Source organism: Herpailurus yagouaroundi, unplaced genomic scaffold, assembly GCF_014898765.1.
Source record: "Herpailurus yagouaroundi ecotype Mexico unplaced genomic scaffold, PumYag 28, whole genome shotgun sequence".
NCBI lineage: Eukaryota > Metazoa > Chordata > Mammalia > Carnivora > Felidae > Herpailurus > Herpailurus yagouaroundi.
This window is the reverse complement of record NW_024412376.1, coordinates 29,497,925-29,524,910: the sequence shown is the minus strand read 5'-3', so window position 1 is coordinate 29,524,910 and position 26,986 is coordinate 29,497,925.

The following is a 26,986-nucleotide window of genomic DNA, read 5'->3' as shown; positions in this document are numbered from 1 at the left end:
TGACAGGAAACCATGAAAACCCTAGAAGAGAACACAGAGAGCATCCTCTTTGACATTGGCCACAGCAACTTCTTACTAGACACATCTGAGAAAGGGAAACCAAAGCAAAAATGAACTTTTGGGACCTCATCAAGATAAGAAACTTCTGCACAGAAAAGGAAACAATAAACAGAACTAAAGGGAACCTGTGGAATAGGAGAAGATATTTGCAAATGATATCTGACAAAGAATTAGTATCCAAAATCTATAAAGAACTTATAAATCTCAACAACCCCAAAACAAATAATCCAGTGAAGAAATGAGTAGAAGACATGAACAGACATTTTTACAAAGAAGACTTACAGATGGTTAACAGACACATGAAAAGATGCTCAACATCACTCATCATCAGGGAAATAGAAATCAAAACCATGATGAGATACCACCTCACACCTGTCAGAATGGTTAAAATTAATAACACTGTATGCAACACATGTGGTAAGGATGTGGAGAAAGGGGTCCCCTCTTACACTGTTGATGGGAATGCAAACTGTATGACCACTCTGAAAAATAATATAGAGATTTCTCAAAGATTTAAAAACAAAACTACCCTATGACAAAGTAATTGCACTACTAGGTATTGCCCAGAGGATACAAAAATACTGATTTGAAAGGATACATATACCCCAATGTTTACAGCAACATTATCCACGATAACCAAACTATGGAAAAAGCACAAATGCCCATCTACTGATGGGTGAATAAAAAGTAGTATTCCAATATATATGGGATATTACTCAGCCATCAAAAAGAATGAAACTGTGCCATTTGCAACGATGTAGATGGTGGATGGAGCTAGAGTATATTATGCTAAGCAAAATATGTCAGAGAAAGACAAAAATCATATGACTTCATTCATATGTGGAATTTAAGAAACAAAACAGATTAACACAAGGGAAAGGAAAAAAACCGAGGGAGACAAACCATAAAAGAGACCATTATAGATGACAAACAGAGTTATTGGAGTAGGAAGTGGGGGTGGGCCAATGGGTAATGTGTATTAAGGAGTGCACTTATTGTGATGAGCACTGGGTGTTATATGTAAGTAATAAATCACTAAATTCTACTCCTGAAACTAATATTACACTGTATGTTAACTACCATTTAAATAAAAAGTTGAAATATCAAAAAAAAAATGGGTAAGTGATCTGAATAGACATTTCTCCAAAAAGATATACTGGAGGCCAAAAGGTGCATGAAAAAGTGCTCAGCATCACTAGTCATTATTAAAACCCCCATGATATAACCCCTCATGCATTTTACAATGGCCATCATCAAAAAGAGAAGAGATAACAAATTCTGGCATGGATGTGGACAAGAGGGAACCCTCATGCATTGTTGGTAAGAATTAGTACAGCCTATACAAAACAGTATAAAAGATCCTCAGAAAATTAAGAATAGTGGGGCACCTGGGTAACTCAGTAGGTTAAGCATTCAACTCTTGATTCTGGCTCATGTTCTGATCTCACAGATGTGGGATTGAGTCCTTCAATAGGCTCTGTGCTGGGCATGGAGCGTGCTGTGGATTCTCTCTCTCCCTCTCCTTCAGCCCCTCCCCTCTTCTCTCTCAAAAAAATTAAGAATGGAACTACCCTGTGATCCACCAATTCCACTTCTGGGAATAAATAAATAAATAAATAAATACACTAACGCAAAAAGACATCTGTACCCCATGTTAATAGCAGCATTTTTTTAATTTGTTTTTTTTTAATGTTTATTTATTTTTTAGAGAGAGACAGAGCATGAGTGGGGGAGGGGCAGAGAGCGAGGGAGACACAGAATCTGAAGCAGGCTCCAGGCTCTGAGCTCTCAGCACATAGCCCGACACGGGGCTTGAACCCACGAACCATGAGATCATGACCTGAGCCGAAGTCAGACGCTTAACCAACTGAGCCACCCAGGTGCCCCATAGCAGCATTTTTTGTAAGACATAGAAACAACCTAAGTTCCTATTAATAGATAAGTGGATAAAGAAAAGAAGTTTTGGTATATCTATCTATATATCTATATCTATATCTATATCTATATCTATAGCTATAGCTGTATCTATATCCATATCTATATATCTATATCTATATCTATATCTATCTCTATATCTATATCTATATCTATATCTATATCTATATCTATACCTATCTATATATCTATCTATATAGCTATAGCTATAGCTGTGTCTATATCCATATCTATATCTATATATCTATATCTATATCTATATCTATCTATAATATATATAAATATATTGTTATTTAAAATTAATTATATAAAATAAATATATAAATTATATATAATAAATTATATAAAATAAGTAACATATATGAATATATATTATATAATGTATATATTATATAAATCATATATAAATATATGACTACATATTATATATTATAAATATATATAATATAATTTATTATAATATAACATATAACATGATACATAATATAATAATACATTATATATAATATAGTGTAATGTAATGACAAATATAATATATAAAATATGATAAATAATATATATTAAATATAATAATATATAACATAACTATTATAATATACTATAATGTAATAATATAAATACAATGACATATAAATTCATGTGGACATAAATATATTATATTCATATTATAATATTTACAATTATGTATACATATATATATAATCACTGCTCTATGGTATATAGAAAGTTCTTAAAAGAGTAAATACTAAGAGTTCTCGTCACAAGGAAAAAGAATTTCCTTTCTTTCTTTTTTTGTCATATATATATGACAGGATGGATGTTACAGAACCCATTGTAGTGATCATTTCACAATATATATGAATCAAACCATCATGCTGTATGCCTTAAACTTATGTAGTGATAATCAATTATTTCTCACAGAACTGGAAGAAAATCTACCTATCTATATCTACTTAACTATTTATCTCCCTGAATTCAGAGTTTAGTGTCTGGCATTTATTTCTCAAGTATATATTTCTGAAAGCATAAATAAGTAAATGCATAAATAAGTGAATAAATAAATGGCTTTGGTAATGAGCCTCTGTAACTTCAGGTTTTTCTATTGTTTATTAGAAAATTTGGCACACTTTTTCTATCTCAAAATTTTGTTTTTGGGAAGGGGTATGTGCTTGAAATTATAGCAATTATTGTGTTTTAAGTTTATCACATCTCCTATTTTTTCTCCCATAATTGATGCCATTACGTACTTCTGAGCTTTCATTACTTGCTTGACCCTATTTGCTTTTCTTGTAACTATTTCCATCTCACTCACTATTTTATTGCTAGGCTTATTTTTAACAAGCAGGGTTTAGTAAAATAATTCTTCAAAAAATGTATAAACCGTGTATACTAAAATTTAAAAAATCGAGACATCTCAGACTTTTTTGAAGGTCATGTTTTGACATCAAGTTGCATTTTAACCAATAAGTGTAGGTGACACATAATGAATAAAATACACTCTGTGTGAGAATAACGCTATGATAAAAAGCTGAAAAACTACAATGAGAACAGCGAGATGGACACAGGTGAAGAAAAAGATGTGGGGCAGAAATATGTAAGGAAAGATATGTATTTATACAATCTTGAAGAATAAGCAAAATTAGTTGGGTAGAAATTCATTGTGGCATTTTTCTGGGCAGTCAGTAGAATGAAAAGGTATAGATCAGTGAAAGAGAATTCAGATATTTGCCAACTACAGTTGTGATAAGTGCCCAGAGATGTTGTTTCAATGACATCTGTGTCCTAAAAAATATCTTTGCTTACCCCCAGATGACAAGGACATTTCTTCTTCTCCCTCCCTCTCCCTCTCTCTCTCTCTCTCTCTCTCTCCCCCCTTCTTGTAGAAACTTTGATTCCACACCTTTTAGGTTTTAGGTTTTTAAACCATCTCTACTTAATTTTGTGAATGGTGTGAGGTAAATGTCAAGGTTTATTTTTTTTTTCCTCTAGATATTTGACATTCTAAACTATTTATTGAAAAGATTTTCCTTTACCTATTAAATGCTTTAGATTCATGGTCAAAACTCAATGGAACTTATCTGTGAAGAATAATACTTGAGGTGTCTGACTTTTTCATTATTTTCCACTGACCAATATGTATATCTAGTCTTATGCCAGTACCACAATGCTTTGATTATTCTAGCTTTGTGGAATATCTTAAAATAGGCTAATAGAAGTTTTCTAGAGGGACCTGGGTGGCTCAGTTGGTAAAAGTGTCCGATTTCAGCTCCAGTCATGATCTCACTGCCTGTGGGTTAGAGCCCCATGTCAGGCTCAGGGCTGACCACTCAGAGCCTGGAGCCTGCTTCAGATTCTGTGTCTTTCTCTCTCTGGCCCTCCCCACCTCATGCTCCATCTCTCTGTCTCTCTCAAAACTAAATAAACATTTAAAAAAATTTTAAGAAAGAAGTTTTCTAGTTTTGTACAACATTTAACATATTATTTTTGCTATTTTTGGCTGTTTGTATATACATTTTAAGTTGAACATTTCTATTTTCCTAAAAAGTTTATAAAGATTTAAACTGGACTAGCATTAAATCTATAGACAATTTTGGGAAGAATAGACATGTTAATATTTCTTCTAATCCATTAACATTATATATCAATTCATTTATTTGTTTTTATTCTTTCTTATTGTTATTTTCTCTCAAGTGTTGTATTCTGTATAGAAATACCGCTTATATTTATTAAATCAACCACGAAGTACTTTATAGTTTTTGATAGCATTGTGAATAATATTTTTAAGTTTATTTATTTATTTATTTATTTATTTATTTATTTATTTATGATAGAGAAGGAGCTCGCACGCACGCACACACACATGAGTGAGGGAGGGGAAGAGAGAGAGGAGAGAGAAAATCCTAAGTAGGCTTGATCTCATGAACCATGAGATCTTGACCTGAGTGGAAATCAAGAATCAGATGCTCAACCAACTGAACCACCAAGGTACCCCATAAATAATATTTTTAAATTACAATTTCAGTTGCCCAATGCTAGCACAGAAAAACAATTTAATTTTATATGATGAATTTGTACTCTATAATTGCTAAGTTCTTATATTCAGTCTAGTAAAATAATGATTGAATATTTAGGAGATTCTACATGCAATCATATTGAGAGTAAATAAATAACATTTTTATTTCTTCCTTTCCAAACTTTATACTTCGTATTTATTTTTCTTGCCTTATCATGCCAAATATGACTTCCAATTGCACATTGAATAGTAGTGTTAAGTATGAGCATCATTACCCTTTCTCCAATCATGAAGGGGAATATTTTTATCTCTCACTATTAAGTATGCTTCTTTTTTTTTTTTTTGGAAATATGTATGTTAATTTGAAACTCCTAAGGAGCAGAAGTCAAGCAGGATTAAATATGCAAGAGATATAGTGGGAGAAACATCTGTAAATGTCATATCCCTGTATCTTCATAGGGTTTTCTTTCTACTCTGTAAATTCATGTTTTATACCAATGCTTCTCATATACTAGCCATCATTTGTCTGTCCTACCTGACCAGCAAAATAACATCAGTGAAATTAATTAATCTAATATTCTGTGAAATGTACAGGCAAAAATCTCTTTAGATTGTCTTGTGAAAATGGGCTGGAAAATAAACCTGGCCATAGGGCAAAACTCTAAATGAATATTGTTATCTGTTCCTTGTGAATATGAACCACTTCTTATACCTTTTTCTGATCATTATAGAAAATAATTCTTTTGCTAAACCAATGCCTGTTTATCATGTGCTTGAATCCTTGCTAATCATCTCTAGCAATGATACCATATTCAGCAACTATACAACAATTATACAGCAACTATAATGAGACTACCATTGGAGTTGGCAGTACCTTTCAGAAATTCCCTAGAATCTATCCATTACTGGAGGGCTAAGCTGGAGAATTAAGCAAAGATATGATACCATCATCTTTGCATCCTTTAGCTTTATAAAGATGACACTAATCTCCACATTTCCATCCCAGAAGGCAATGTTATTTTTTATTTACTATCTTATCTGGGGTAGGAAGCAATTTCAGAGGTTTCCACTTAGCCTTTTGTGCTGTGTACTTGGTAACTCTTGCATCAAGGACTCAATGTTGGAATTAATTCAACTTCCAAATATGTCAACCCCAGTTATGGTCTCAAAGTGTGTGGAAAGACTATTGGATCGATCCATGTACCAAGTGGAACCAGGACTCCATATATTCTAGGCTTCTGTAAATCTCCACTCTAACAAAGAGTTAGTGCTTTGGGTCAATGTCAACTAAAAATTTTGTCCAACCATCTTCAAAAAGTCTGCATTCCCGTATACTTTCTTCAGTATATACTTTCTTCAGCATACAGTCACTTGCATAAGTGGTTCTAGATATCACCAGGGAAAGATTTAGGAAATCATTACAGTCCATACTTACCATGATGTTGCTGGTCTTTCTCCTAGGACCCAGCCATCTATTCAGTTAATAAATTCTAGTTTTTAAAATTGGCCTTGGTCCAGCACCAGAGAAAGGTGTATGTCTGTTTTAGAAATAGACTTTCACAGCCCTCTGTTCCTTCACTCTTGCCTTCTTTTGAGTGTAGATATTTTTTTAAACATTTTTAACATTTTTTTTGAGACAGAGAATGGGGGGGCGGTCAGAGAGGTGACACAGAATCTGCAACAGGCTCCAGGCTCCGAACTGTCAGCACAGAGCCTGATGCAGGGCTCGAACTCACAGACTACGAGATCATGACCTGAGCCGAAGTCAGCCGCTTAACCGACTGAGCCACCCAGGCACCCCTGAGTGTAGATATTAAGCAGCATTTCCACTGACCACCCATCTAAGTTGGCCCTACCAACACCATGCTTCATTAACCATCTCTGTAATTCACTATGTGTCATGGGCCTTTGGCAACCCACAACCTTGACAGCCATCATGTTGATTATAGGTCCTTAATTTATGGCATTTAAGCACTATCATCTGACTTCCATTACTTCATGGCCTTCTTATTCCCATTACTATTAATGGGTGAAGCTCAGCCCTGATCTGCATGAAACAGCCATCACTGACTGTCTTAATGATGATAGTATTTCTTTTAGTAGCATGTTCTTAAAGGTCTTGATGATTGGTGTTAACTTTGAGGCCTTCTGAAGGGCATAATTCCCTGGGTTGGGGGGCTTTTCTGGGCTAACATAATATATCTAATCTTTCATGCTCATTTCCCATTTACTTCAATACCATCTGCCAGACATTTCTACTTTATTTAGCATGGACCATTACTTTCTCTAGACTTCTAAAGGTCATGCCAGCAGCACATTTGCCACATCACTTGTGGTTCATGCCAGAGTGTTAAAGCCTATGTCACAAGAAAATGTCCCTCAAGTCAATAAATCCTTGATTATCCAGTCTTATGTTCCAGATCACTTAATCCTGAACGTTAATAATCCAGCCTCAAGAGTACTCTCCTGGATCCTGACACACATGCTTGCTCTTAAGCTTCTTGGGGAATGTAAACACTTTCATGTTCATGAAGTCAAGGATATCCAAAGCTGGGTGACAGAGAAATTTACTTCATGTTTTGACCTGGCAACCAGAAAAGAGGTGAGGGCACCTCTTCATGTGAGTATTTTTTGCTTTCATGGGGGAGAGGGGAAGGATGGCTTTTCTAGGTTCCTCCTGTATTAGGGAAGTTCTTGCTTTCACTTCAGGGTCTTGGGCCTCCTATGAAAGCCCTGCTGGTTTACAGGTTGGAGACTTAAAATACCAAGTATTCAATATGTACTCAATGTCTCCATTACATGTTTCAGGGGCCCAACTTTTTCCAACCGGGAGTCATTAAATAGTATCACACACCTGTCTTCACTAAGAATTTACATGTCTTTGGAATTCCAAGATCCTGTCAGACCCTGAGTTTGCCCTTTAGCTGTGTCATCTTTACTACTGAAGGAGACAAGGCTTTTCCTGTAAGCTACAGAAGAAGCTCTCTAGGTTTTTTATTAAAATTTTTGCTTATCAACTATCCTCAGTTTCACCTTATATCTCCACAGGTCATTGATCAACCTAGGAACAACCAGCCAACTCCATTGTTATTGTAAGCATTTTCTATATCTCTCAAATGCCTGAAACTTTATATTATTAAAGATATTCCATATATCAGAATATTTCCCCAGGCAAAATCTGCAATAAGTGGCCTGCATTTTGTTCTAGCATCTATTGATTGCCCACGTAGCACTCAGATTCTCTGCCGGTAGATGAGTGGCCAGTCCCTAAACCCTTTCTAAATCTGTTTTCTTAAGCCCTCCCATACCCCCTCTATGTGTTTTGGTTCTCAGAGAAGAAGAAGCTAATATGGGATTAGATGTGCAAGAGATTTTCTGGAGAAAATGCTTGTGAATAATAAGGAAGGATAGTACATGTGTAGGGAGGGAGAAACTCAGACTGTAATCATGTGGATCTAACACCTATTAAAGGGGAGAGAGAATGAAGTAAAGAAAAGAAAGAACTTCAAACTGAAGAGAGTTCTGAAAAAGTTTGGCCAGGTCAGTGGAGAGTCCCTGTCTATTAGTGGAATGCAGCACAACTCAGGAGCAATCAAGTCTTCATTTCCCTGTCATTAGCTGGAACATCCTAAAGAAATCATCTTCCACTACTCTCATTTTGGATTCCATCTCTCTGTGTTTAGTTTGGGTAGTGCCCTTAGGTACAAGCTCAGAATGATGGTGGAGCTTTTTTGTTTCCTTTCTTTTAAAGATCATGGCCTTGTCCTTTCTCTTTTCCAATGCCAGAAAACAATTGCTTCACATACTGGTCCCTATTTTTTTTTTAATTTTTTAAATGTTTATTCACTTTTGAAAGACAGAGACAGAGCATGAGTGGGGGAGGGGCAGAGAGAGAGAGAGGGACAGAATCTGAAGCAGGCTCCAGGCTCCAAGCTGTAGCACAGAGCCTGATGTAGGGCTTGAACTCATGGACCAGGAGATCATGACCTAAGCTGAAGTTATATGCTTAACCAACTGAGCTACCCAGGCATCCCTGGTCCCTATTTTGTAATTTCTTAGTGTCTGACTGAGTCCAACATGAATTCCTCCATCATGAATGAACCAGAATTTTATTCATAAAATCCTGGCACTCTTTTAATGGATGCTTCAACATAGGTAGTGATAAACACATCTGATTGTGAGGGGGAAAATTAGTCACATATATAAAACTTAAATAAATGATTATCCAAAGAAAGAGCAAAGAAGGTTACTATGGACTGAATGATTGTGTCCTTCCAAAATTCCTATATTAAAAGTTTAATGTGATGGTGTTTGGAGGTTGGGACCCTGGAAGATGATTAGGTTATGAGGGTGGAGGCCTCATGAATGAGATTAATGTCCTCATAAAAAAGATCCCAGCGCCTTTCTGTAATGTAAGGACACAGCAAGAAGATAGTGGTCTATGACTCAAGAAGAGGGCCCATGTCAGACACCAAATCTACCAGCTCCTTGAGGTTGGACTTCCCAACCTCCAGAAGGGTGGAAAATAAATGTTTCTTGTTTAAGCCATTCAGTCTATGGTATTTTTATTATAAAGCCTTAGTAGTCTGACAGAGGTAATTTTCATATGTAATTTATGTAACCATTTAGTTGGAACTGCTAGAAAGAGAAATATCCTAATTTATTATTAGTTATATAGATTATACTTTTAAATATTTTTCACATATCTATCTGCTGTCTATATTATATAACTCAGGTCTTCATGACCTCTTTTCAACAATTTTGCAGTGAATTATACATTGTTCTAACTCCTTGCACATTTTAGTCTCCTCCACAATGTTAACAGAAAGTTAAAATTAAAAACTGATGATGCCAATCCCTCCCTTCCAACTTTCCACAGTTTTCTGTATCTTTCAGAATCAAACTCCAAACTATTCCATACAAGCTGGTTTCAGACTAGCTCCTGTTCAATTATTTCTCATTAAAACTCTTACTACACAACTTGTATATTTTTGTATATTCTAAGGAACAGCTTGCCTTCACGTCTTTCCATAAGCTTTGTCCTCTGCAAGTAATTCTCCTCTTCCACCTACAATCCCAGTTCATTACCTGCCTAACTCCTACTGACTTTTAACTATACAAGGTTCAGGCATCTCTGAACCTCCTTAAATTATGAAAGTATTCCCACACATTCTTCTTATCCCGGTTACATTAACTACTATTGCACTCATTGCATCGAATGTAATTATTAACCTTCAGACTACAAAAGCTTTGAAAAAAAATGTTCATACCCTACATTTCTGTATTTCAGAGCTTATTTGAGACACCGTTGTCTGATAATATTGATGAATAAATAAAGAATAAATTATTAACTGAATATTCAAAGGAATCACTCAAACCTTTGAGATTGTCATATCTCTTAAAATCCAGAATGCCTATAGTGTTTAAAAAATAAAGTCCGCATTTCATATATTATGCAATCACTAGCCCTTAAGGAAGCTGTGACGGGACATCATTATACAATATCATAAGTAGAGATGTAGAAATGCTACCTCAACCTTACTCCTCCAGTTCTTATTTTTATAAGGAATCAGATAATATGGAAGCTTCAAACAAGATTTTTTGCATGTAATTTCAGTAAGGAAAATAGAAATGTATATTTAAATGTTTTATACTACCTTGCTTCACATTGTCTAAAATCAATTTGTTTACTCTTCTGTCTAGAAAAAGGTGTTTTTTATGTATAAAGATTTTCACAATGTATAAGTTTCCCTGCCATTGTCATTTATTTGAGAATCAAGAAGAAGATGGAAAGGAGTTAATATTTCACAGTGAAACTTTGAGATAGGATACAACTGTTCCTTGGCTGGATCCATTCTCTAAATAATAAGTACAATGGCATCATCTCCTAAAAAACTGGAAAGAGACTTACTTTACTTTAATTCTGATACCATCCACGTACCCCTTATCTTAGAGTAATTTGACTCCCTATACCTTAACGTAGTCACGAATTAAAATAATTCAACCATCAGAAGTTTAGCCAAAACAATTCCCTTCAACAGTATAGGGTTGATTCCAAATGATTAAAATCCTGTACTTTCTGTCTCATAGTCACTTTGCTCCCTAATAATAAGACAACAGGACACCTTGATGTCTATCAATCTGGAAATGGATTCTGCTGATGGCTTACTGTTTCTTTATTTTTTAAGTTTATTTATTAATTTTGATAGGATCAGAGACAGCACAAGTGGGGGAGGGGCAGAGAGAGAGGGAGACAGAAAATCTCAAGCAGGCTCTTCACTGTCAGCTTGGAGTCCGATGTAGGGCTCAAACTCACAAAAACATGAGATCATGACCTGAGCTGAAACCAAGAGTCAGATGCTTAACCGACTGAGTCACCCAAGTCTCCCTAATGGCTTACTTTCTGCTGAATGGATAATTGAAGTTGGTAAATAAGTTGTAATGATAAGGGAAAATGTGTATGACAAAAAATATTAAAATGAAAGCATTATGCGTGGGATCAAATATTAAATTATATGTATAAAAATGTAAGTGCAATAGAGACAGTACACTATGATGTTAACAATTTAATAGTTATTCACTCTGGGTGATAGGATTATGCCTTTTTATTACAGCCTTCAAGATGTGTTCATTGTTCTCTAATAAGTATGTATTAGCTTTTAAATCATAAAATAACTCTGGCACTCCATATATAATCTTTACAAATAATAATTAAGATACATATTTATGAAGCTGAAAACTCCAGAAGCAATAATATTACTGGGGAGTTACCTTAAAATTGCAGTATATCCGTGGGTCATCTGTTAAAAAGTGTTTCTTAAAATGAGAATCAGAGACCTCCTAAGTTTTAATTAGTGTGCTCTGAGGGTAGCTCATAAACGTTCTGAAATTATATGCTATTTCTGTATTTATAGGTCTATGTGTATTGTTTTCTGGCTTGTGGATGATCATAAATGTAATCTTGTTTTTAAAATTTGGTGACATAAATGAAATAAAAAAAAAAGAATCTAGAGATAACAGAAAAAAAAAAAAACAAGAGGAAAACCTTGGATAAATATGTACTTTAAATAGATTATATTTGAAAACAATATTAGGGAAAAATCAACTCTTTTGACTCTAATTACCTAAAATTATCTTTGCTTATAGCAATCCTTGGAGTTAGTATTTGGATTATTTTCAAAGTAGTCATAACATCTTTATTATATCTCTTAACAACACTTTCAAGGACTACTTTAGTATTTTGCTTTTCTTTCCTCACATTTCTTTTTTCCAAAACTATCCGATTGTTTATTTGTGTATGTGTGTGACATATTATAACCCAGTGTCTGCCATTCCCCTGCAAAAGATTTACATTTCCTGAAAGCACTTAGGCACTATTCATTTAATGGTTGTGCCAAAAGAGCCACAAAACATATTTTAAACTCCAGTAGTCCAATGACCTATCTTCAAAAGTGGAATCTTAAACAAATAATTCAAGGTCAGAAGGAATAGTTATGCACTCATCACACAGAAGTGCTTCACTGCTGCTGCTGTCAAGACTATTCCTAGAGTTGAACCTGGGTTAGCACCCCAGAACTCCTTTTAGTCTGCTCCAATTAAAATCTTGCCATCATTTCATTTGTAGAAGCTCCTAATATTCTTATAAGTTTTATTCTTGCCAATCAATATTCAGGTTTGTTTTTGTTGGTTTTTAACTAAAAATACTGATAAGAAATTGCTACTTAGAATGAACGCAGGAAAAAATAGAATTTGAAAATAGATACCCAGTCAAAAAAGAGAAAGAGGCATCCAAATTCCAAGATAGGACCTACAGAGAACAGTGGTGAAATAACATTAGTTATCATTTATGAACACATGGAAACAGGGGACAGGTCTTTTGGGAAAGCGGGTAAAATTAAAATAAAATACTACAACTAAGATCATATGGAAGTGGTTGCATCTGGTAATCTGTCACAATTTAACACAAGAGAGTGATAAACTCAAAAACTTAATTTGTCATTTCTAATTTGATCTGTATAATCTCAAGCATGGGTTATAAATAATTGGATCAAATTAGTTGGCCCACTCAACTCGAGTAGATTGACAGCAAGTCAGATTCCCTTGAGTTTGTAATGAATGACAAAGAATACAGTCACATTTTGTGCTACTGAAGCTAAGAATTCAAGCAGACTGTGCCCTGTTGACCATATTGAGCTGTAATGGAGCTGAGGAGCCAATCTCAATGAGAAAGTGAAAAAATAAGAGGAAAAGGAAACATAAGCCCCTGGACAATAGAGGGTGCAGGGCCAGTGCCTGCCCACGAAATCTAACTTTGTATTCTATGTCCACCAATGACATCTTCAGAACAAAATCTTCTACCTGAATATTAAATTTAGAGGTTCTTTTTGAGTGCACAATCTGAAAACTGTCAAATATTCTATGATGATCCTGAGTACATTTTCTGTATGCAGATTCATGTTTGAGTACTGAAAACAAAAATGCAAATTTAATTCTACAGATGTGAATGTTGTAGAATTCATAATCTCTCTTGCTCACTCATATGAATATTAGGTCATTATTTGGGGGAAGACTAATTTCTCGATTTTTGGGATAGTATTATTTATAGGAATCTGAACGCTTCTCAAACTTTAATGCCCAAAGAATGGCTTTCAATGACTTCTCTTCAGAAGCTGTTTCTACATGAATTGCAAGCCTTTGACTCTCCTTCCCATGAAAATATAATAATAATAGTGAATTTTCCTAATATTTGTTACAAGAGAGTTAACCAAAGTTAGACCGTACCATATGCCAATGGAGCAAGTAAAAAAAATAAAATTCTTAAATATCTATCAGCAGTTTTTCTAGGAAATAGTTCTAGTAATGTAGTCTCAAGGCACATGATTGAGAAAGGAAGCATGGTTTTAGTTTTGTATGATACCTGAAATAGATATAATTCGTGGAACTCTGCATTTAACATAATAAGTTATGTGCTGGATGGTTAACTTATTGATTTTTTTTTTCTTATTGGTGATGCAACCCACATGACACTTGAATCTGTTAATTACTATTCTCTACCTCATGTAGATCTGTAGATCTTATCAAAGCTGGCTGAAAATAAGCATCACTTAGAAGAGGGTGTTTTTTTTTGTTGTTTAATTAATTTATGTTTTAGTAATCTCTACACCCAACTCATGACCCGGAGATCAAGTTGCATGCTTTTCCTACTGAGCGAGCCAGATGCCCCACCTAGAGGAAATTTTAAATATGCTGATTAATTGTTCTAACGTGAGTTTCAGGAATTTATTATTTATTTGTATGTTTATTTCAATATGGCTTCAAGCTTACAGAAACATTGCAAAAATTATTGTAGAATGTTTATCACTGTGGATTTGTCTGATGTTTCCTAATGAACAAATCCAGGCTATTAATTTTTTGGCAAAGATATCACAGAAATGACCCTAGTTTATTTATTGTTTTCTAATTGCATTTTATCAGGTGTTTTTCAAGTTCTATGTGTACAATTACTGATTATGTAATCTTTGTTATCCAGACTAAGATGGTGGCTGCCAATTTTCTCTACTGTAAAATTACCCATTTTCCCCCTGTAATTAATAATTATTTTATAGGAGATATGTTGAGATTAAGAAATGGCCTATTTCTCATTAAACTGTGACTCACTACTTCTAGTGTATATTATTTCTTCTTGCTTGATTCAACTGTATTGAGCAAAATAAATCTATTATGCTCAATTGTCCAATATTTGGCCAGTGGAAGACCCTACTACCTAATTTCCAGATATGTTACATAGATCATTTGTGGACTATAATCTTTAAAATGTTTATTCTCTGGTTCTTTATTAAAAAGTTGGCTAACTCTGATATTTAATCAAATGCATTTTTTTTTGGGTGTTTAAGATGCTACAATGAAAAACTTCATGTTTGATCTAGTAAGACCCCAAATCCATCTAGTGTTTATGCCAAGTTCCTGGTTATATATAGCTACAATTAGTACCCTTAGCAACCTGGTAGAATACCAATATTTGCATTATCTTACTCATAAAGAAAAAGCAATTGTGAAAGAAGTTAGAAATCTCATCCTACTTCTGAGAGTTTAATTGAATATTAAGTAGCATGAATGTACCTAATTGAATATTAAGTAGCATGAATATTAAGTAGGACACGAATGTAAGTACATGTCCTTCTAGATGGGTAGCTGACATATAAAGGCACTCAATAAATGTTAGCTATTATTTTCATACCTAGCTTTCCAAAGCTTTCTTGTTCCCACTTATTCCTTGAACATTTATGCTTGCACTTGGATTTAAAATTAAGGAATTCTGAAAAGCCATGTTATTCAGTAAGCTAACATTACAGTGCAAGTTTAAAGTTTTTGTGTTTGTCTTGTTTTAGTGTCTAGTGGAATGCCGATAATAACTATGTTGAATATTTCCTCCAATAAAATGACCTACATGGGAATGTTTATATTTTCTGTTGAAGAGGAATGAAAGTGATGGTATGAACTAGAGTAGAATTAAATAAACTAAATTTAATATTAAAGGTACTATTATTTATAGTGATTCTTAACAAATAAAAGGGTGTTTGTATGAAGGAAAAGGAAGGCATTTTTAGACTTCTCCTGTATTTCATAAAAGACAGAAGTCCTAAAACTGAATCATCTGAACTGGAGCTACACAGTGGTCTAAATTGAGAAGTTTCTATCTTAGCCACTTGTAGTGCACATCATAAATTCTCTATAAGCACATACTTCTTCCACATCACTGCGATCACTCGCTTTTATCTTTGGACTGTCATTTTTAAAACCTGAAGTGAAAGACCATTTCTTACATTTTAGTCTTCATAAAGTTAGAACTTGGGCATAAGACATTTCAGCTTTGAAGTTCCTAGTGGTCTTAGAGTCAACACACAATAAACCATATAACTAAAAGTGCTGTTGTATGAGTTTATAGGAATTTACTTGCCTTTGATATAAATATGAATTCTTGCTTCCTTGGAACATACATTGCAAAATAAAATATATAGAATATTTTTTTTGAGCATGCACATAAGTCAAATAATATAACTCTGGGTTTTGAGATCAAGAAATGGTGGAACTATTTAATCCATACCACTAATCTTGCTGCACATACTGAATAGTTTGTTTTATCTGCATTAGGATATTGATGTTGGGATATTGTCCAAAAAGTAATAAATTAATTGTGTTTTGAAACCTTTAATAGGTATTACATGAAATGTGAAATTTTGAGGAAAGCAAAATAATTCCTAAACTTAACAATTTATAATGCCACTGTAATTTTTTGAATTTACTATTACCTTCACTGGAAAGTAACTATTATAAAAATAATTTCATTGTGTAATTATCTTTTACAGAATAGTTTTCAAATAAAGAAAGTAATAATTATTTAAGAATTAAAGAACATTGTGGTAGTTATAACATCATAGTAAAAGAAAAGAATATATGAAAACATAGAAAACCAAATACCATCCATATTTTCATTTAAAATTTTAATTAAACAGCTTCTTTGGCTCTGAATAACTAAAATATTATACCATGAAACCACATTCATAGCCATAAGATGACCTTACAGATATTTTGTTAATTTTATTCCTAATAATAAGATCCTGATGTTACAATTTCAGTTTTACCATATCCTACTTAAAAGACCCTGGTAAAATTACATAATCTCACCAAATGTGGGTAAAAATGTTCTTTTCTCTTGGTGGAAATGTTCCTATGTATGGAGGTCAATTTTGGATCACATTGATAGAAGTAAAAAAGTATTGTGAAATGGAGTAAGTCTGCACCTATTGGCCCCACTTTTGACATATCTTATGAAGGGTAAAGAAACCTACAGAATACTGGTGAGAACCTCGAGCTTGATCTTATATGAGACAAAACTTTTTTCATTTAAGCAATGATAACACAGGATTATAAAATTAACAATAATAGCAGTGATAACATGTCATACAGCTTCTTAGATTATATGGTCCCTTTCTTCTTAAGTGATCAAAGCATTTAAAAATCTTTATATTATTTAATACAAGTTGCAGTTCAGTGAAAGAGTGTAAAAAGCCTATGAAATGTTCAAAAATCCACAGTGAGTAAATTAATCGTGAAATGACTCTTGAGCATCAATAAACCACTGTATCGGTCTTTTAGGCAACAATGACAACACCACCATCTTTCAGGACAAAGGTCAATATTGTCAAGGCTGTAGTAAAAGCATCTTTCAGTATAATGATTGTCATATTGAAATAGAATTATCGTAAGATTCCTATGTTTTCTCAGGAATATATATATCTCCCGTAGCAAGTTTTATCTTGTACTTCTCATCCTTCTAAGAAATAAAATAAGTTTTGAATCTATATCATAACTAGAAACTTTCCTCCAAAACAAGGTCTTCTAAAGGTTTCCTTGAAATGTATTCTTCTAAACACAAACACATTGATAATTTTTTGTCAAAAGAGTATGTATGTCAAGCATATTGAGATCTTAATATACCAACATTTAGCTGATATACACTTCTATTCCAAATTTATTTTCTAATCTTCTCAAAGAATAAAAGCATACTTCTCAATTGATTTTTGAGACTTTTATCTACTACAAATTGTCTCTACAACATTTCAGTTGAGAAAAAAATATTTCAATTTATGCAAAACAAAACATCTGAAAAGAAAATTTTTAAGTAATTACTTAACACATCAATGTTTCCTACTTTTAGTTTACTGATCTCATCCCTTCCTTGGTGGTACATGTCTGAACTCAACTGGTTGTTTCAAACAAGTGAAAGGGATACACATACTTTGACTGATATGGCACTTTTACTAGAGCCATATTTGCATTAAGGAAAAAGAATATACATGGTTTTTATACTAGAAAGTAAACAGAAATAGATGTTTTGAAGGATTTTTCTTTTTCCTGGTCACCTGGGTAGCTCAGTTGGGTAAGCACCTGACTCTTGGTGTCAGCTCAGGTCATGATCTCTCTCAGTTCATGATTTTCAGCACCCCATTGGGCTCTCTGCTGTCAGCACAAAGCTCTCTTGATAGTCTCTCTCTCCTTTCCCACTGTTCCTCCCTGAGCCCTCTCTCTCTCTCTCTCTCTTTCAAAATAAACTTTTTTTAAAAAAACATAAAAATAAAGTTTTTTTGTATATAAGCATGTTAAATTTTGTGAAATACAGTATATGCTGAAGTGCTATTTATGTTTCCTTGTAAATCCTATCTGAATAGATTAATGATTTAATGATTATTAATGATTTAATGATTATTCAAAGTGGGTAAACTATCAGTATCATTTAGAAGAGGCCTATTTTACTGTAATGTGTACTTACCTCCAACTTGCAATAAATAAAGTGAGATAATACATTAAAGTCTATTGATACTGAATTTGAATGCTTTGATCATTCCAAAGCTTGAATAAAGTAGAACTAATGATGAAATTACATAGCATTATTATATTTGCTGAACTTGTATCTGGATAAATGGTTCGAAATATTTAAATGTATCTGAATACTTATATTAGTCATCCTTAGGTATTTAACAAAATGAAAAAGCTACTTAAAACAGTATCTGTTTCTTCACTCTTGCTGAATCATCCCCTACTCTCCAAAAATCATATGAATTTCAGATCTCATATTTAATTCCCTCTCTAAACACTCCCTAGCCAGTTTGCTGGCTGTTATTTGATTTCTTGTTGTTATTTAAGTTTCACAAATATGCCAAAATTGCCCATCTTTGCATGGGTGGCCCTTTCTTGTCACTCTGCTTTCACTTATTTATTGAAATATTTTCCTGTCCATCTCAGCAAAATAGGTCCCCAATCACTGCCACCATAGCCATTATCCTGATATATTCCTACTTAGTTCAGACACTGTACTGATTATTTTTTCTTAACTTTGTGCACTACAAAGATTCATGAATGTGAAGGCATTATTTATAAGTCAAATATTATTCTCTAGCACATGCAACACAGCTTGGCACATAGTAGGATGCTCAATCAAAATTGAAAGACTAGAGAAGCCAAGATGGCGGAACAGCATGGAAGTTTTTTGTGTGTCTAGTGTCCGTGAAATACAGCCAGACCAACATTAAACCAGCCTACACACCTAGAAAACTGACTGGAGGAATAACACAACAATCTGCACAACCTGAACCACAGAATTCAGCAGGTATGCGGCACAGACAGGTGAACTTGGGGAGCGAGAAGGTGCAGGAAGGGAGGTGCTTTTGCAAACAGAGAGAGGACAGAGACGGGGGGGGGCAGGGGGGGAATACGGGAAAAGCACCCCTCCCCAAAAGCAGCTGGAGAGAAAGTGGAAAATTGGAAACAGCCACAGGGACTAAACTAAAAAGAGAGAAAGGAGAAAGGAGAAAGGAGAGGGTTTAAATTCCATTAAGACTAAAAACAAGGGGAGCACAGTCTGCAACTCCGCAGCTTGATATCTGGCGGTGCTCTGGTGGGAAAGGTGAATCCACAGGAAAAGAGTGGGGTCCAGGAGGATCTCGGGCCACACAGGGAAAAGTGGTTCCACTGCTGGAAGGACATTTGGTAGAGACTGTTGAAGCCACCTGGTCCCAACAGACCCCAGAAAACGGCCACATTCACTCGTGCTGGAACAAGGTCATTAAGGGTGAAACTTGGTGCCAGATGTGTGTTGTGATCTTCCATAATCCCTGAAATGCTGCTGCTACACTCTCTCATGAACTTTTACTGGGGTGGGCTGGCACCTGGCTGTAGGCTTGGAGCACTGACAGCAGCAGGGTCCAGCAGGCGTTCCTGGGTGCAGCCAGCATTTGGCCATTGATTATTAGGCCATTGCTTGGTGAGACCCTTCCACAGAAGGGCTAAACAGGTCAAAGCCACAGTCCTTCAGAAGTAAAGGGCTGGGGAAAACAGCCACATCTGAGACAAAACTCAGGAGGGAGGTACTGCCTGGGGCCTGGTCACAGAGAGTGAAAAAGCAGGGAGTGGACAAAACTGAAGACAGAGGACAGGTGCACGATTGCTGATCCAGGAGAACGAACTGGGTAGCTGAGTGATGCCATTTTCACCGCTCCCACACATGCGCATATGCACCTACAGGTTCTGCAACAATCCACCCTACTAGGTTAGCCGCGCCATCTAGTGGAGAGTGAAGCCATTACACTGAGCCCACCCAACTGGGCCAGCCTCCCTCTTTGAGACACAAGTCTCACCACCGGCTTAGTTTATGGACTATAAAGCACTACATGACTGACATAGGGGAAAATGAAGTAATTTCAGTGCTACTTCAATCTGTTAGCAGATCCATCTATTCAATTTTCTTTCTTTCTTTTTTTCTCTTTTATACTTCTTTTTCTTGAATACAGATAGAGAAAAATTCATTTTTATTTTCAATTTTTATTAAATATTTTTCTTAAATTGTTACTACTATATTTTTTACTTTTGTATAATTTTTTTCAAATTCTATTTTACTTCCATCATTTTATTTTAGTCTACTGCAGTGTATTCACTTCTTCAAATTTCCAAACGATTTCCTTTTTTCCTTTTTTTCGTTTTTCTTTTTTCTCTTTTTCGTTTCTTTTCCTTTTTTTGAATATAGAAAAAGAAAAAATTCATTTTTATTTTTAATTTTTAATAAAAATATTTTTCTTTAATTTTTTCTACTATATTCTTTACTTCTGTGTATATTTTTTTCAAATTCTATTTTACTTCCATCATCTCATTTTATTCTACTTCAGTGTATTCATGTTTTCAAATTCTCAATTTCCTTATTTTTTTCTTTCCCCCCCTTTGCTTTCTCTAATATATCAAACCACTTTCAACACCCAGACGAAAACATACCTAGGATCTAGCATCATTTATTTGATTTGTGTGTGTGTGTTTAATTTTTTAATTTTAATATTTTTTATTTTAATTTTGTATTTTAATTTTTCTACCTCATTAATTGCTTTTCTCCTTTCAAAATGACAAAATGAAGGAATTCACCCCAAAAGAAAGAGCACAAAAAACGACAGCCAGGGATTTAACAAACACAGATACAAGTAAGATGTCTGAACCAGAATTTAGATTCACAATAATAAGAAAACTAGCTGGAGTCAAAAATAGATTAGAATCCCTTTGTGCAGAGATAAAAGAAATAAAACATAGCCAGAATGAAATTAAAAATGCTCTAACTGAGCTGCAATCACAGATGGATGCAGTGGCAGCAAGGATGGCTGAGGCAGAACAGAGAATCAGTGATATAGAGGACAAACTTTTAGAGACTAATGAAGCAGAAAAAAAGAGGGAGATTAAGGGGAAAGAGTATGATTTAAGAATTAGAGAAATCAGTGACTCGTTAAAAAGGAATAACATGAGAATCATAGGAGTCCCAGAAGAGGAAGAGAGAGAAATAAGGAAAGAAGTGTTATGTGAGCAAATCATAGCGGAAAACTTTCCTAACCTGGGGAAAGACACAGACAGCAAAATCCAGGAAGCACAGAGGACCCCCCATTAGATTCAAAAAAACCGACCATCAACAAGGCACATCATAGTCAAATTCACAAAATACTCAGGCAAGGAGATAAAGCAGCAAGGGAAAAAAAAGTCCCTAACCTACAAGAGAAGACAGATCAGGTTTGCAGCAGACCTATCCACAGAAACTTGGCAGGCCAGAAAGGAGTGGCAGGATGTATTCAGTGTGCTGAATCAGAAAAATATGCAGCCAAGAATTATTTATCTAGCAAGGCCGTCATTCAAAATAGAAGGAGAGATAAAAAGATTCCCAGACAAACAAAAATTAAAGGAGTTTGTGACCACTAAACCAGCCCTGCAAGATATTTTAAGAGGGACTCTCTAAGTGGAGAAAAGATGCATATATATATATATATATATATATATATATATATATACCAAAAACAACAAAGATTATAAAGGACCAGAAAACACCACCAGAAACTCTAACTCTACAAGCATCATAATGTCAATAAATTCATATTTTTCAGTACTCTAAACGTCAATGGACCCAATGTTCCAATCAAAAGACATAGGGTAAGACAATGGATAAGAAAACAAGATCCATCTATATGCTGTTTACAAGAGACCCACTTTAGACCTAAAGACACCTTCAGATTGAAAGTAAGGGGATGGAGGGGCACCTGGGTGGCGCAGTCGGTTAAGCGTCCGACTTCAGCCAGGTCACGATCTCACGGTCCGTGAGTTCGAGCCTCGCGTCAGGCTCTGGGCTGATGGCTCAGAGCCTGGAGCCTGTTTCTGATTCTGTGTCTCCGTCTCTCTGCCCCTCCCCCGTTCATGCTCTGTCTCTCCCTGTCCCAAAATTAAATAAATGTTGAAAAAAAAAAAGTAAGGGGATGGAGAACCATCTATCATGCATTTCATCCTAGAGCAGCAGAATATACATTCTTGTCCAGTGAACATGGAACATTCTCCAGAATAGATCATGTACTGGGACACAAATCAACCCTAAGTACAAAAAGATCAAGATCACACCATGCACATTTTCAGACCACAACACTATGAAACTCGAAACCAACCTCAAGAAAAAATTTGGAAAGGCAACAAATACTTGGAGACTGAAGAACATCCTAGGAAAGAATGAGTGGGCTAACCAAGCAGTTAAAGACAAAATTAAAAAGTATATGGAAGTCAATGAAGATGATAATACCACAACCCAAAACCTCTGAGACGCGGCAAAGGCAGTCATAGGAGGAAAGTATATGGCAACCCAGGCCTTCCTAAAGAAGGAAGAAAGATCTCAGATACACAACCTAACCTTACACCTTAAGGCGCTGGAAAAAGAACAGCAAATAAAACCCCAAACCAGCAGAAGACAGGAAACAATAAAGATTAGAGCAGAAACTAATTCTATATAAACCAAAAAAACAGTAGAGCAGATCAATGAAACCATAAGCTGGTTCTTTGAAAGAATTAACAAAATTGATAAACCACTAGCCAGTTTGATCAAAGAAAAAGGAAAAGACCCAAATAACTAAAATCGAGAATGAAAGAGGAGAGATCACAACTAACACAGCAGAAATAAAAACAATATTAAGAGAATATTATGAGCAATTATATGCCAATAAAATGGGCAATCTGGAAGAAATGGACAAATTCCTGCAAACACATACACTACCAAAACCGAAACAGGAAGAAATAGGAAATTTGAACAGACTCATAACCAGTAAGGAAATCGAATTAGAAATCAAAAATCTTCCAAAAAAACAGAGTCCAAGGCCAGATGGCTTTCCAGGGGAATTCTACCAAACATTTAAGGAAGAGTTAACACCTATTCTCTTGAAGCTGCTCCAAAAAATAGAAATGGGAGGAAAACTTCCAAACTCTTTCTATGAAGCCAGCCTTACCTTGATTCCAAAACCAGACAGAGACCCCACTAAAAAGGAGAACTATAGACCAATTTCCCTGATGAACATGGATGCAAAAATCCTCAACAAGATAATAGCCAATAGGATCCAACAAAACATTAAAAAAAATTATTCACCACAACCAAGTGGGATTTATACCTGGGATGCAGGGCTGGTTCAATATCTGCAAAACAATTAACGTGATTCATCACATCAATAAACGAAAGGACAAGAAACATATGATCCTCTCAATAGATGAAGAGAAAGCATATGACAAAAAACAGCATCCTTTCCTGATAAAAACCCTCAAGAAAGTAGGGATAGAAGGAGCAGACCTCGAGATCATAAAAGCCATATATGAATGACCCAACGCTAATGTCATCCTCAATGGGGAAAAACCAAGAGCTTTCCCCCTAAGGTCAGGAACAACACAGGGATGTCCACTCTCACCGCTGTTATTCAACGTAGTATTGGAAGTCTTAGCCTCTGCAATCAGACAACACAAAGAAACAAAAGGCATCCAAATTGGCCAGGAGGAGGTCAGATTTTCACTCTTCGCAGATGACATGATACTCTATATGGAAAACCCTAAAGATTCCACCAAAACCTGCTAGAATTGATTCATGAATTTAGCAAAGTTGCAGGATATAAAATCAATGCACAGAAGTTGGTTGCATTCCTATACACCAACAAGGAAGTGACAGAAAGACAAATCAAGGAATCGATCCCATTTACAGTTGCACCAAAAACCATAAAATACCTAGGAATAAATCTAACCAAAGAGGTGAAAAATCTATACACTGAATACTATAGAAAAGTTAAGAAAGAAATTGAAGAAGACACAAAAAAATGGAAAAAAGATTCCACGCTCCTGGATAGGAAGAACAAATATTGTTAAAATGTTAATACTACCCAAAGCAATCTACATATTAAATGCAATCCCTATCAAAGTAACACCAGCTTCTTCACAGAGCTAGACCAAATAATCCTAAAATTTGTACGGAACCAGAAAAGACCCCAAATAGCCAAAGCAATCTTCAAAAAGAAAACTAAAGCAGGAGACATCACAATCCCAGACATCAAGCTATACTACAAAGCTGTAATTATCAAGACAGTATGGTATTGGCACAAGAACAGATACCGCAGATCAATGGAACAGAATAGAGAACCCAGAAATGGACTCACAAATGTATGGCTAACTAATCTTTGACAAAGCAGGAAAGAATATCCAATGGAATAAAGACAGTCTCTTCAGCAAGTGGTGCTGGGAAAACTGGACAGCGACATGCAGAAGAATGAACTTGGACCATTTTATTACACCATACACAAAAATAAACTCAAAATGTATGAAAGACCTCAATGTAAGACAGGAAGCCATCAAAATCCTCGAGGAGAAAGGAGACAAAAACCTCTTTGATCTTGGCCGCTGCAATTTCTTACTCAACATGTCTCCAGAAGCAAGGGAAACAAAAGCAAAAACGAACTACTGGAACCTCACCAAAATAAAAAGCTTCTGCACAGCGAAGGAAACAGTCAGCAAAACTAAAAGGCAACCGACAGAATGGGAGAAGATATTTGCAAATGACATATCAGATAAAGGGTTAGTATGCAAAATCTATGAAGAACTTCTCAAACTCAACACCCAAAAAACAAATAATCCATTGAGGAAATGAGAAAAAGACATGAATAGACACTTCTCCAAAGAAGACATTCAGATGGCCAACCAACACATGAAAAAATGTTCAACATCACTCATCATCAGGGAAATACAAATCAAAACCACAATGAGATACCACCTTACACCTGTCAGAATGGCTCACATTAATAACTCAGGCAACAACAGATATTGGCCAGGATGTGGTGAAGGAGGATCTCTTTGGCATTGTTGGTGGGAATGCAAGCTGGTGCAGCCACTCTGGAAAACAGTATGGAGGTTGCTCAAAAACTAAAAACAGAACTACCTTACGACCCAGCAATTGCACTACTAGGCATTTATCCATGGGATACAGGTGTGCTGTTTCGAAGGGACACATGCACCCCCATGTTTGTAGCAGCACTATCAACAATAGCCAAAGTATGGAACGAAACCAAATGTCCATGAATGGATGAATGGATAAAGAAGAGGTGGGATATATATACAATGGAGTATTACTTGGCAATCAAAAAAATGAAATCTTGTCATTTGCAACTACCTGGTTGGAACTGGAGGGTATTATGTTAAGCGAAATTAGTCAGTCAGAGAAAGACAAAAATCATATGACTTCACTCATGAGGACTTTAAGAGACAAAACAGATGAACATAAGGGAAGGAAAACAAAAATAATATAAAACCAGGAAGGGGGACAAAACAGAAGAGAGTCATAAATATGGAGAACAAACTGAGGTTTACTGGAGAGGTTGTGGGAAAGCGGGATGGGCTAAATGGGTAAGGGGCACTAAGGAATCTACTCCTGAAATCATTGTTGCACTATATACTAATAAATTTGTATGTAAATTAAAAAAATAAAAAAATTAAATTAAAAAAGAATTGAAAGACTAGATGAAAGTTTAAAAAATGAATTAATAAATGGAAATGTTTTGCCTATCAAATCACAGATATAAAAATATAATGATCACTGTTAATGATAAAAATTGAAGAAAAGCCACATGTTATAGGAAATATAAAAAGTGGTACCAGTTGTTTGAAGGGAAAATTGTCTTTTTTATTTATTTATTTATTTTATTTATTTATTTATTTATATATGAAATTTATTGTCAAATTGGTTTCCATACAACACCCAGTGCTCATCACAAAAGGTGCCCTCCTCAATACCCATCACCCACCCTCTCCTCCCTCCCACCCCCCATCAACCCTCAGTTTGCTCTCAGTTCTCAACAGTCTCTTATGCTTTGGCTCTCTCCCACTCTCACCTCTTTTTTTTTTTTCCTCCCCCTCCCCCATGGGTTCCTGTTAAGTTTCTCAGGATCCACATAAGAGTGAAACCATATGGTATCTGTCTTTCTCTGTATGGCTTATTTCACTTAGCATCACACTCTCCAGTTCCATCCACGTTGCTACAAAAGGCCATATTTCATTTTTTCTCATTGCCACGTAGTATTCCATAGTGTATATAAACCACAATTTCTTTATCCACTCATCAGTTGATGGACATTTAGGCTCTTTCCATAATTTGGCTATTGTTGAGAGTGCTGCTATGAACATTGGGGTACAAGTGCCCCTATGCATCAGTACTCCTGTGTCCCTTGGATAAATTCCTAGCAGTGCTATTGCTGGGTCATAGGGTAGGTCTATTTTTAATTTTCTGAGGAACCTCCACACTGTTTTCCAGAGCGGCTGCACCAATTTGCATTCCCACCAACAGTGCAAGAGGGTTCCCGTTTCTCCACATCCTCTCCAGCATCTAGAGTCTCCTGATTTGTTCATTTTGGCCACTCTGACTGGCGTGAGGTGATACCTGAGTGTGGTTTTGATTTGTATTTCCCTGATAAGGAGCGACGCTGAACATCTTTTCATGTGCCTGTTGGCCATCCGGATGTCTTCTTTAGAGAAGTGTCTATTCATGTTTTCTGCCCATTTCTTCACTGGGTTATTTGCTTTTCGGGTGTGGAGTTTGGTGAGCTCTTTATAGATTTTGGA